Source organism: Pseudonaja textilis, chromosome 2 (assembly GCF_049901715.1).
Source record: "Pseudonaja textilis isolate UNSWEBS1 chromosome 2, rPseTex1.2, whole genome shotgun sequence".
Lineage (NCBI taxonomy): Eukaryota > Metazoa > Chordata > Lepidosauria > Squamata > Elapidae > Pseudonaja > Pseudonaja textilis.
The window spans coordinates 245,977,416-245,989,394 of NC_141991.1; positions in this window are offsets into that span (position 1 = coordinate 245,977,416).

The window sequence follows — 11,979 nt, forward strand, 5'->3', positions numbered from 1 at the left end:
GCACTAGGCTACATCCTGCTAATTGATGTAAACATTCAAGAACAAAATTGGTTTTATTCCTGTTTATTCAAGAATAAGGGAATTGGGATATTCCTCATGACTTTACTGCTGTAACAAACAGAGAAGACAAGGAACAGCGATGGGAAGATAACTATTTTAATAAGCAATAGCTCCTTTATTATAAGGTTGGTTAAATTATGTCAGGTGTGGGAAGCTACCCTCCTCCGAGAAGAATGAAATATTTTGAGAAATATTTTAAAAGGCAGGATAAAATATTTCCCCTAAAAGAGAAATAAAAATCTCAAGGGAGACACAGACTCAGAGCCGCAGTTCCCTTCCCCTCAGCTGGTATTTTGTGTCCATTGAGAAAGATTGGGCCAGCCTATCTACAAAACAAAAGACCTTCAGCTCCAGGGTGATGGGATTAAAACATGATCTTCCAGGACATAATAGGATTAACCCACCACCATTAGAATAGCAAAAGGTACAAGGCTTACTAGATTGCACAACTCCCTGGAGCATCTCAGAACCCTATAAAAATCCATTCCTAAGCCAAAGGGGTCAGCTGCAGGGTTGGGCTGCTTGAGGTTCTGAAGATCCTCTAGCTAAAATTCTGCACAGTTCGAAGAACCCTTAAATCCCACTCCTGGCTGACCCTGCCCACCCCACCTCGCTCTTCCCAGGAGTCCCCACACAGCCCGTTTTGGATGCAGGTAAGTGCAGGGGGCACACGTAGGCTCGGGCAGGATGAAAAACGGGCCTCCCGGAAGTTTGGGAAAGCAAGAAATAGGCCCATTTCCAGCTTCCAGAGAGCTTCCGGAGCCCAGGAAAGCCGTTTCGCCCTCCCAGAGGCTTGAGGAAAGCCTCCTGAGTCCGGGGAGGAAAAAAACGACCCCCCCCCACCATGGTGCAGAAGGCCAACTAGGCCATGCCCACCCAGTAACTGGGCAGAGAATTCCATTGCTAACATTTTTGAAGCCCACCCCTGGTCAGCTGTCCCAGAAGTGCATGCTGTTGTTGGTTCTGCTCATCAGTAAACCTTCTTTCTTAAGTAGCCTCCATTTTATTCCTAGATTGGAACTTGGACCTGATTTTTCTTCCTACACTCAGCTCAACCTGAGGAATTCTCACTGGCTTAATTTCATTATTCAGTATTTTAATATCTAAGTCATCTTACATGATCCACTTATTCTTTAAGACAGAGTGGACAGAGATGGACAGGTGGAAATAACAACCCTCTCTGTGCTTATACAGATAGCTCTTGACTTACAATTATTTGCTTAGCAACCATTCAAAGTTACAATGGCACTGAAAAAAATGACTTAGGGCCAGTCCTTCCACAGCCTATCCCAGCATCCCCATGCCTATGTGATCAAAATTTGGTCGCTTTGCAGCCAACATATATTTATGATGGCTGCAAATTCCCAAAATCATGTGATCACCTGTCATGCCCCTGTTGGAGTCTGATTCCGAGGGGGAGGTCAAACAGATGACAGGGAGTGGGAGTGTGGTTCCAGTGGCTAGGGAGGAAACGGGAAGGGCACAGACTGGATGGGCATTCATAGGAAGACCCAGGCCCACCCTCTCTTCATCCTAGGGGATGCAAGGAGGAACGCATAAGGGAGCAACATGCATTACGGGGGAGAAAAAGGCCCTGATTCCTTTCATTAGCTGCAGCTGGGAAACCAGGATAAAGAGGATGTTTGTGCACAGCACCTTGCTGGAAGCAAAGTGTGCATTATCTTTGTTTGACAAGTCCTATCTGGGTTCTGGCGTCCTCCCAACTGTGTGTGTTTTGTTATCTTTTGAGTTCTGCATTTCCTTATCCTGCCCTGTCTCGTTAATTGCTGCAGTGTGGTTTGTGTTGGTTTTTATTTATAATTTAGATGTATTTTGGGTTTGGACTGAATTTCTTCCCTTTAAAAACTGTTCTTGGGAGAATTTTTTCTCCAGCTGATGATAACTGGACATTGGAGACCAGGTTGAAGGAATTAAAGGGACTTTACCTACTTTTGTGACTTTGTTACTTTTGTGCCATGCCCTGGGTCATCACCTCTCCATTTGTGACCTTCCCAGCTGTCTTCCGATAAACAAGATCAGTGGGGGAAGATTCACTTAACAACTGCAGCAATATAGTTAACAACCGCAGCAAAAATGATAAAATTGAGCACAGCTTACTTAACAACAACATTGTTTAGCAAGGAAAATTGGGGTCATAAGTTGAGGACTACCTGTATAGCTTAGCTGAAACTAGCATAGAGTGGAGACAGAGAGATTCAAACTGTGGACCTGTTGTCTGTCACTATTTTCAGAGGGAGAGAAAGAGAAACCCAGATTGCTCACCCATCCAAGGAGGAAAAAATTTAAATTAGACACATTCCAAGTTGTATTAGAGTCAGGTTATCATTTTTTAAATAACCCTATTAAGATTACCAGTTTGCCAACGGGGAAAATATTTCAGTGATTTAAGCTGCTTAATGCTTGCACCAACTGCTTTCATCCAGCAAATCCATTCTTGTCTTAAAGAGCGAGAGAAGGAGAATAGTAATAGCATTACAATTATTAGGGTATTCTAAGTATCAATAATCTCCAAATCCCAAAGTATGATTTAGGCTTTGGCAGGGATAAGAGCCGGTACAATTAATTCTCGACTTATGAACACAATCGAGCCCGAAATCTCCAGTGCCAAGTAAGATGGTTGTTAAGTTAATTTTGCCCCCCTTTTTAACCTCTTTCTTGCCACAGTTGTTAAGTGAATCATCGCAATCTTGGTTGTTAAATGAATCTGGCTTCCCCGTTCACTTTGCAGGTCAAAGACCACAAAAGATGAGAATGTGACCCCAGGATAGAGCACCCGTCATAAATATGAGTCAGTTGCAGGGGTGGAATTCTGTTCTGTGGGCATGGCTAGGTGGGCATGGCCATGTGACTGGGTGAGCGTAGCTTCTTCTTCATTTTTTGCAGCAAACACCACCTCACCACCTCGTTGCTGTTGTTTTTTGCCTTCTGGGCCTCAGAGAAGCCTCCGGGGGTGTGTGTGTTTTTGCTCCCAGGAAGGCAAAAATGGAGCCGGGGGGGGGGGCGCAGTGCCACCTCATGGTCAATTTTTGGGCCTCCCGGGTCTCAGGGAAGCCTCCTGGGCAAAACAGTAAGATAACACAGGGGGGATCCCAGCACAGCTGATCATTGGAACAGCTGATTGTCGGGAGTGGGGGAAAGAAATACCTTAAGGAGTGACTGGGCGGGGGAGAGTGCAGTCAGCAATGTAGGGCATGCATGTGATGTCGCGCATGCGCGATAAGGACTGACGGGGAGGGGAGGGGAGGGGAGGGGCAGGCAGAGACGGGCATGGCCAGCCAGGGAGACAATTTGCCAGTTCTCCAAACTGCGCAGAATCATAAGAACCGGTTCTATAGAACCGGTCCGAACTGGAAGAATTCCATCCCTGGCCAGTTGCCAGCAGCTGAATTTTGATCACCTGACTGTGGGGATGATGCAACGGTTGTAAGTGTGAAAATGGCTGTAAGTCACTTTTTTCAGTGCTATTGTAACTTTGAACAACAATGAACCGTCGTAATGTCAGATCTGGTAGATGTTGTACAAGTTTGCCGAGAGGCAAATTGATTCAAAACCAAGGAGCTGGTCCATAAGGAAAGAGAGATATGGGGTAGGTTGGAGGCAGAGTAAAGAAAAGTAGAGGGCAGGGGAGGGAAAGGAAGGAAAGACACGAGAAGAGAAAGACAAGCCTTAATATTAATAATATGCTTTATTAACCAGCCGAGATATTCAACTATGATTTATTCAGTGAGCTTACAGGTCTGGTTTGCAAGATAGCATTGGAAGAAAAATCCAGGTCCACTTCCAAGCTGGGAGAAAAGCGCTGGAAATAAAATGGAGGCTGATTAGAAAGAAGGATTCTGTTTATGGGTGAGCAGAACCAACACAAACACACAGCATGCAGTTCTGGGGCAGCTGACAAACTAGCTTGATGAGCGCAAGGGTTTTTATACAGTTTCTGAAATGCTACTGGGAGTTGTGCAATGTCTGAAATGCCCTTAGGAGATTGTGCAATGTAGGGAGCTCTGTGTCTTTTGCTAAATGTTATTGGGTTAATCCTGTTATTATTAACTTTAGAGCCATGGTGGCGCAGTAGTCAGAGTGCAGTACTGCAGGCTACTTCTGCTGACTGCCTATTGCTGGCAGTTCAGCAGTTCAAATCTCACTGGCTCAAGGTTGACTCAGCCTTCCATCCTTCTGAGGTCAGTAAAATGAGGACCCAGATTGTTGGAGGACAGTAGGCTGACTCTGTAAATCTTAGACAGAGCTGTAAAAGCATTCTGAAGCAGTATATAAGTCTAGGTTCTGTTGCTATTATGTCCTAAAGGGTCATGTCCTCTTCTTAGAATTTGGGTGGAGGAGAAAGTAAATTTTAATCCTATCTCAGGAGGTGAAGGTCTTTTGTTTTGTGAATAAATTGGCCTGGATTTCTTAATGGGCATGAAATATCTGCTGGAGGCTATTAAGAAAAACTGAGTCTGTTTTCTTTCTTTAAGAGCATGTTTCTCCATTTCTCCTTTGGGAAAATATAATATTCTGCCTCTTTTAATATTCTCCAAAATATTTCATTCTTCGGGGAGGGGCTTATCACAATAGATTGTTGTCAAAGTTGTCTGATTTACAAAATGCATATTTGGCTTTTTAACAAAAATTGATCTGAATTTGGTAAGACCTATCCTGATTGAGGTATTTCTCTGTGGGAAGAAATATCCATCTGGTTCAGTTCCAAGCCAGTAGAAAAGCACTGGAGACAAAATGGAGGCTGGAGGCTGATTGGAAAGAGGGTCCATTTATTGATGAAGCAGAACCACCAAGCACGTGCGATCCTGGGCAGCTGACCATGTGGAGTTGAGAGTGAGGGGTTTTTATACCTTTTCTTAGGCTTTGCACTTGAGCTTCCTGTTCCTGTGCAAGAACATATCTTTTATTGGCTGTTGTAGGGGTTGTGTAGGGGTCATAGCTGGCTCTATAGGTAAAAGAGGAAATGCAAATCCTAGGGGTTTGTCTGAGCTAAGATTGGTTAAAGTTTGCTGGGGGTGCAACTGAAAGGATGTTGGGCAATTCCTATGGTGGCTGAGGGCTAATTCTACCTTTGTTCAGACCTTGGTGAAGGGAATTTCAAAATATTCTCTCTTGATATGGATTTCTGCCTGCAGTATTTGCTTTGCCTATGAATAGAGCTACCTAGATACTTGTCTTCTTTCAATAAGGTTTTTATCTTTTAAGTGCTGGCATCTGCTGTGGGCTATTAAGAAAGACTGGAAGCTGCTTTCTGCTTCTAAAAACATGTTTCTCCATTCCTCCTTTAGGGAAATATAATATTCTGCCTTTTTAATATTTCCTAAAATATTTCATTCTTCTAGGAGAGTGCTAACTTTCTACATTTCCATGTTTCACCTGTCCCGCTTTTTTATTATTTTTGATACCATAACTATGCAGTTAATCATTCAGGTTTTTTCCCGCTTTGCTGTCCCAGAAGCACAAAGGCTGAAAGAAAGGCAGGGCACAAATGTCTCAGTGGCTTTGAATAAACCCTATTAACCAGCCACCTTTTTGCTGTCATGAAGCAGTTACTTATTTCATGATGAATATCAAGGGACCGATAAAACAGGCACTTGGTGCCGAAAAGCCATTGCGCGGGCAGACAGGAAAACACTCATTCAAATTAGACCCCTGCTAAGCTCATTACATCATGTCTGTGAGTAATTTCAGAGAGGCGTATTAATCACGAACATTAAAATATTGGAATAGGATTTCTGTCGCCTAAGCAAGACAATCATCATAGATGAGGATTTTATAAACAGAACCCGGGCAGAGAGGAATATTTGGGCAAGTGTGTGAAAGAAAACATATTCTTAAAATCGACTCCGTACAAGAAATGGTCAGGCGCTCGATTTTAAAACAAAACTAGAAAAAAGCTTTTCTCGCCCCCCCCTCCCCCTAGTTTTGTACACATCTAAAAAGAACAGATACAAGACAACCTATAATTTAAGCACTGAATTAAAAATCTTCTACAGGTAATCCTCGACTTATGACCAATTGAATCGTAAAGTGATGATTCAGCCTAAAATTTGTGATGCTAAACAGGGCAGTTGCTAAGTAAGTTTTGTCCCATTTTACGACCACTGCGGGTAAGTGAATCACTGCAGATGTTTAAGTTAGTAATACGGTTGTTAAGTGAATCTGGCTTCCCCATTGACTTGGCTTGTCAGAAGGTCGCAAAAGGGGATCACATGGTCCCGGGACAAAGCCACCAGTTGAACCAGTTGCTAAGTATCTGAATTTTGATCCCATGATCATAAGGAGGCCTTAAGAATTGTAAGTGGTTTGTAAGCAGTGACGGGTTTCCACACTTTTTCCTACTAGTTCTATGAGTGGTTCTTTGTGTGCACGCGCATAACTCAAAGACCAACCTCTGTCCAAACGCTGGTGAGCTGAGCTGTTTTTTAGCTCAGCTGAGGTGCGGCAATCCGCTCTGCCACACAAATCAGCTGAGCTAAACAACAAGGAAATATAGGAGAGGTAAGAGCAGGGGCGGGTAGGCAGGGACAGTCAAATGTGGATTTGCTGGTTCTCCGAACTAGTCAAAATTTCCGCTATTGGAATGCCAGAACTGGTCTAAACCGGCTGAATACCACCTCTGGTTGCAAGTCACTTTTTTCAGGCCCACTGTAACTTGGAATGGCCACTAAACAAATACCTGTAAGTCAAAGACTATTTGTGAAGAAACCCTCCCATACTACCACCTCTTACAATACTAGACAACACAGTATCAACAGTAGAGATCTTCACATTTCTAGGTTCTACTATATCACATGACCTAAAATGGACACCTAACATCAAAAATGTCATAAAAAAAGCATAACAAAGAATGTTCTTCCTGAACCAACTTAGAAAGCTCAAACTGCCCAAGGAGCTGCTGATCCAGTTCTACACAGGAATGATTGAGTCTGTCATCTGCACCTCTATAACTGTCTGGTTTGGTTCTGCAACCCAATAAAACAGACAAGACTTCAGAGGATAATTAGGGAGGCAGAAAAAACAATTACTACCAACCTGCCTTCAATCAAGGACCTGTATATTGCATGAGTCAAAAAGAGGGCTGTGAAAATACTTACAGATCCCTCACATCCAGGACATAAACTGTTTCAACTCCTTCCTTCAAAATGACGCTATAGAGCACTGCACACCAGAACAACTAGACACAAGAATGCCCGAACGCCATTACTCTACCTGACTCTGTGGTTTTTTCCCCAAACCCCCAAAACTTTAACCTTAGACTGTCTACTATTGACCTCACCCCTTTCCTAAGAGGTCTGTAGGGGGTGTGCATAAGCGCACCAATGTGCCTGCCGTCTCTGTCCTATTATTTCTTTTTATTTTTCATATATATATCCATTTCATGTATTCATCACTATGTTTTTACTTATACCTATTATCTTGTAAGCAATTGACAAACCAAATAAAATAAATAAAATAAAATAACACTGTCCAACTATTTACAAAGTCTGCATTACTATTAATCTTCTCTTCACTCCTTACCCATCCCCTCCCACTTGTGACTGTATCACTGTAACTTTGTCGCTTGCATCATGATTTATATTGACTGTTTCCTAGTCTGATTTGTTTGTTGTACCCTATGACTATTATTAAGTGTTGCACCTTATGATTCTTGACGAATGTATCTTTTCTTTTATGTACACTGAGAGCATTTGCACCAAGACAAATTCCTTGTGTGTCCAATCACACTTGGCCAATAAAGAATTTTATTCTATTCTATTCTATTCTATTCTATTCTATTCTATTCTATTCTATTCTACTAACAAGGGATGGAGCAAGAAATACTTCCTCAGATCAGATCTGATCATCTGATATGGAGTGACCTTTTAAGGCATCTGCAAGGAAAAAAAAACTGGGACTCTGGAAAAGCAAGAACCTTTTTTAGCAACTGGTGAAAATGTAACTAAATTAAGAGTTACTGTGAGCATGCTTTGCACTGTACAGGGTATATAAAAATAGCACCGCATAAAATTAAATTTCACCTTGCTAATCATTCTTTGGGGCAGAAAGAAAATGAATACCAAAATATGGTTGACATATAGAAATAAATAACAAACCATCAAGAATAACATAATAGATGAGGATGAATAACATAAGAAGTGTTAAGAATAAATGTATATAAGTATATTAATGAATGGAAAAAAAATTAACTTTGGTGCTTTAAAAATAATGTTTATATACTTTTGGAACCAATGGAAATAGAGGGTGGGGGAATGTAGCTCAAGATATATCAATTAGGAAGCAATGGAGTGAGGTAACTATGACATTTCGTAATGAATTTTTTTCTTTCTTATTAACTTGTCTTGGTTTTTAGCAAAAGGCTCTCAGGATACTCTATGCCAAATTAATAAAATAGTCCCTGTCCAGCATATATACTGGAAATGCATTTATTTACTTATTGAATATATTTTAATCCTGTCTTTATTATTTTTATATAAATAATATATTTTATATAAATATCTAATACACCTTCCTTCTCCTATTTTTCCCACAACAACTCTGTGAGGTGGGTTGGATTGGGATGGGCTGGCCCAAAGTCATTCAGCTGGCTTTCATGCCTAAGGCAGGACTTGAACTCACCATCTCCTGATTTCTGGCCTGCTGCCTCAACTACTACACCCAGCTGGTTATATGATATAAAGTGGAGAAGAAGAAAAAGATGAGAAAAAAAGAGGATACTTACCTCTCCTCAAGTTACTAGTCCTGTGCAATTTTGTCTGTGTGTGTTTTCAGAGAGGGAGAGAGAGAGACAGAAAGTCCCCAGCAGCTGTTCTTTTCAAGCTGGTGTCTATAGAGCCCTGCGTCTCAACTCTGGCATGTGTGGACTTCAACTCCCATAATTCCCCAGCCAGCAAGGAATTCTGGGAATTGAAGTCCACACATCTTCAAGCTGCCAAGGCTCTAGATTTCCTTCATAAAACGAACTGTATTTCAGTGGCAGTCCCAAGGGTGCTTTTTTTTTTTCAAGAGGCAATTGGACATTCTGGTTTTTCTTTGAAGATGTTTCGCTTCTCATCCAAGAAGCCACGTCAGGTGAGAAGTGAAACATCTTTAGAGAAAAACCAGAAAGTCTAGTTGCCTCTTGAAAAAGCACCTTTGGGACAACTATGATCTGGATGTCTGAGAATCTCTAGACATTTCAGTGGCAGCTCTATGCCTATTTTTATGTCCTTTAATCTTTAAATTGGATGGGATTTTTTTTTTCTTCCCATCTCTCTGGCAAATCAAGTGCAAAAGCTACTTGGCAATTAACAGTTCTTTGATGCTATTTCGGGTCTTCCCAAGCTCAAAGCTTTAACTCCAAGAAAAGGGTGTGAATTTCAAGAACGGTTAATTTGATCTTCTGGGGTTGAATTAAGCTTAAACCATGAACAATTTTAGCACCGTGTACCTGCTTGGTACTCAGCAAGAAATCCTTTTAAATTGCAATGATCTGTCTTTATGAAGCAGTGACCGGTTTGATATTTGCTTGCCCTGCCCAAGATGTGGGGTGAGGAATTTAATTCATTTAAATACCCTGATTGCAAAGATACCAGACTAAATTCATCCATGAATTGCAATGTTCCAAATGTGGATCAGGAGATTAACCTTGCTGTAAATAGACACAGCGAGGCACATGTCTACTTTGTTTAATTAGCAAAATGAAAATCTTGTTGACTTGTATAAAGTCAATTGATGCATCTAGCTTAGTACGTTTCAAATATTTTAGAAATGAGTAACTGGAGATCTCAAAGAATAACCCCAAACATCAAAACTCTTCGTATCCCAAGTGTGTTCTATTTCTCCCATGAGCTGTTCTGAGCATCCGGAAGTGGGAGGTGCTTCAGTCTCTTCTGGAAAGGCTGGGCTTAAAACTCCGGGACGCTCCTCCTCCTCCACAGGACACCTCCCCAGCGTCCCCCAGTTTTAGCTCAGCCTTCGTGGTAAGAGGTTGTGCACTCCCTGACTGGAACGGTTTTCTGATTCAGGTTTGCTCTTGGGTTATTTCGGCTTGTAAAAATCTTCCCCGTTTAATTTGGCTTTTTTCAGGCTTGTGCCTCTATTAGGTTGCCTCAATCAGTTTAAAAAGTTTCTTTGTAACTAGCGGAGCCTGCCACTCCACGGGCAGCCTGAGGGCCCCTCTCCCCCCCCCCCCCCCCCCCCCCCCCCCCCCCCCCCCCCCCCCCCCCCCCCCCCCCCCCCCCCCCCCCCCCCCCCCCCCCCCCCCCCCCCCCCCCCCCCCCCCCCCCCCCCCCCCCCCCCCCCCCCCCCCCCCCCCCCCCCCCCCTCTTTTTTTAAATAACAAATTCAATATTTACATACTGTATTTATAATATTTACATACAAACCATGCCCAACCAGTCACATGACCGCCAAGCCACACCCACAAATTGGGCCTTGCCCACAGAACCGGTTAAGAAATTTGAATCCCACCCCTGCCTCTGTGTGTGTGTGTGTGTGTGTGAGAGAGAGAGGGAGGGAGAGGTTAGATCAGATCTCTCTGTCTCTCTTCCCACCAATGCCAGCAAGCCACCATCAGTCAAAATTCATATTAGTGGTCCCCAGGAATTAAAATTATGAGTTTGGTGGTCCCTGAGGTACAAAAGGTTGGCGACCCCTGTTCTAAACCACTGTTTGTTTTAACCATTGTACTGTAGAAAGTTAACTTAGCACCCACCCCTCTCCTAAAAGAATGAAATATTTTAGGAAATATTAAAAAGACAGAATAATATATTTCGCTAAAGGGAGAAATGGAGAAACATGCTCTTGGAAAGCATCCCCCACCTTTCTTTTTTCTTTTCTTTTTTAACTTTTTTTTTAATAGGAACATTCCATCTTCCATTAAACAGTGTGTCATTTTGATAGAAATATCTCTGTGCAACAACAATCAAAATTTACCACAGTGTACACTGTATTGGTATTAATTTTTTAATCTTACGATAATATTGTATATAGTAAATCTATTCATTCCTCCCTCTTAACATGTCTTCTAATAAGAATATAATAATAATAATATTAAGCATAGTAAACCTAATAATGATGGAACAACCACAACTTCTGGAGGCAAATTTTTTTCATTGATCAATTGTTTTCACTGTCAGGAAATTTCTTCTTAATTCCAGGTTGGGTCTTGCTCTAATGGGCTGTCATCCTTTACTTCTTGTCTTCAGCTGCTTTGGAGAATAGGTTGAGCCCCTCAGTGGAAGAACGATGTTCGTTTAGATACAAGAAGCAGACTTTCGTGTATCTATGATGGCCCTTATTTCTGGAGAGAACCTCTGCAGAAGCATAAACCGTCAAATTTTGGAATTGTTGTCCTGGAGAAGGTAAGAATTTTCCAGAAAGGCTACATGTACATGCAACTTGGGGTCAAAGCTTTATCAGGAATGCAGAAACAAATCAGAATAAAGCCTAGAAACCACAAACATGTTGATTTTTCAGATTTTTATCCCACTGTGATGACCCGAGGTGTGGCACACAGGCAACACAGTCAAATAAGCAATGAGTCCCTTTATTATCTCCAACTTGCCTCGTGGTGTAATCTGGAACTGAACACACTCAAAACAGTAGAAATTGGTAGTAGACTTTAGAAGAAACCCTCCTATACTACCACCTCTTACAATACTAGACAACACTGTATCAACATGACCTAAAATGGACACCTAACATCAAAAACATCATCAAAAAAGCACAACAAAGAATGTTCTTTCTGCGCCAACTCGGAAAGCTCCAACTGCTCAAGGAGCTGCTGATCCAGTTCTACAGAGGAATGATTGAGTCTGTCATCTGCACCTCTATAACTGTCTGGTTTGATTCTGCAACCCAATAAGACAGACACAGACTTCAGAGGATAATTAGGACTGCAGAAAAAACAATTACTAC